This window comes from Atta cephalotes (assembly GCF_000143395.1).
Source record: "Atta cephalotes unplaced genomic scaffold scaffold00047, whole genome shotgun sequence".
Taxonomy (NCBI): Eukaryota; Metazoa; Arthropoda; class Insecta; order Hymenoptera; family Formicidae; genus Atta; species Atta cephalotes.
In genome coordinates, this window is record NW_012130111.1 from 292,471 (window position 1) to 294,588 (window position 2,118).

Here is a 2,118-nt window from a genome sequence, read left to right on the forward strand (position 1 = left end):
GAAAGAACATGATGGCCCAAAACTTGTAATCGCAAATGCTGCCGCGCACTACCGCTCTCTGAAGAAGTGGATGTTAACTACATAACAATATCCATCTTTTTGCGATGCTCCTGATGGAAATAGATTATTAATTATATATAAATAGGTATATATAATTATATACAATTGTATATAAAATATGTCCATTATATACAATTACATAATTATGTATAATTTTATATAATAATATAAAATTTTTTTCTCGGAATTAGTGATAAGAAAAAAATTAATAAAATTTTGTAACTATTAAGCATAAATAATTTATAGAAATAAATATTTAAACGCTTGTGATAACATCTTTTGTTGAAATAATTTGAAAAATTATTAAAATACATGCAATGTTATATATTTTCTCTTCTTATATGAATAAATATACAATTGAGAACTATAGCTATGAAACTATATATACTGACGATAAGTGTATTCGGATATAGATGCACAATAGATTTTGCACATGCACAATAGATTTATTAGCGAACTATATTAATTTCCAATATAAATATAGATATTCATTGCGTTTAGAAAAAAAAGCAGCTTTGCAACTGTTGTAAAATTCTTCAAGACAATTCGTTCTTGCCATTGTTTTTTTATGGATAAATATATAAATAAATTATATTGAAAAATCTTACAAGAATTTTACAGTAGTTGCAAAGATGTTTTTCCTGCTGAACGTAGTTTTTATCTCTCTTTCGCAAATTGACATTATTTTAATTTGTCGTTATGTTGATATCAAATGACAACAAATAACATTAGCTTGTTACTTGAGGATTCTTTCTTTTCTTTTTTTTACTTTTATACAATTTACTTTTATACATTATGCAATAAAATCATAAAGTATGTTATAATCAAATTATTTCTATACTTTTTCAGATTATGTGACAAATACAATTTAACTTATAGAGGCCCTCTACCACCCCCATCGATTATAATCGACAGTCCTCTTTTTTTACTTCAACAAGTTCACGTTGTCATAATTTTGATATCAAAACAAAATTGAAGACATCATTTTAACGTCAAATGACGACAAATAACGTCAGCTTGCTTCCATTTCAGCAGTTGCTTCAGCAGTTTTCCATTTTCCTTTTTTTTTAACTTTTAAACCAACATACTATACAAAAAAGTTATAAAATATGTTACAATCGAATTACATATATACGTTTTTCATATAATTTGATAAAAACAATTTATAGACTTTCACCACATCTCTTGTCATCTGCCGATCGGCAATTCTCTTTCCTTTACAATACCATAAAATAGGATAATTTTTATTCAAAATCAGAATAAATTTAGCCCAAATTTTGACAATACAGTACGCAAATCTGACATCTTAATAACGTAATCTTATAAAGAATTAATCGAACTATTGTCTTAAAAAAGTTTTAAGAGTCTTATGATTTTGGACATTGCATATACTTTTATAATTTATATCAAAATTTTTAGAACTTTTAGAAGACTTTTATTCTGTAACTCTTACTGACAATCAATGTCATTATATTGTTGTTACGTAGTTTTTTCATATATGAAATCTGCTCAATGACAACATATAACAATATTTACAGTTTACTGTCGTTAATTGTAAGAATTACAAAATAGAGATTAAAGTTATCCCATTTTATGGTATATTTCTTTACATATTTATTACTTACATTATTTTTTATATAATTTTTATACAATTTTAATACAATTTACTTTACATTATACATAACATATTAAAAATTACATTATAAAACTGAAAATATTATATACTGTACAATATATATACGCGCAAAATTTCTTTTTAACATGAAATTACAGAGAAAATTCAGTATGCGTAATAACACAAAATTCTCACGATCGCAATGTAAAATATGTGGCTACATCCAATCGACAAATGATTATTACTAGCATTTATTATTAATTATTAAATACAACTGCAAAATTTGTTTTGCTTTTTTTTTAATTTATGCGCATCGAGCAATCATGAGTAACCAAAAAGATTGTTAATAAATTTATTATATATATATATATATATATATATATATATATATATATATATATACTAATACTAACTTACTAATAATATTAATTTAATTTTTAATT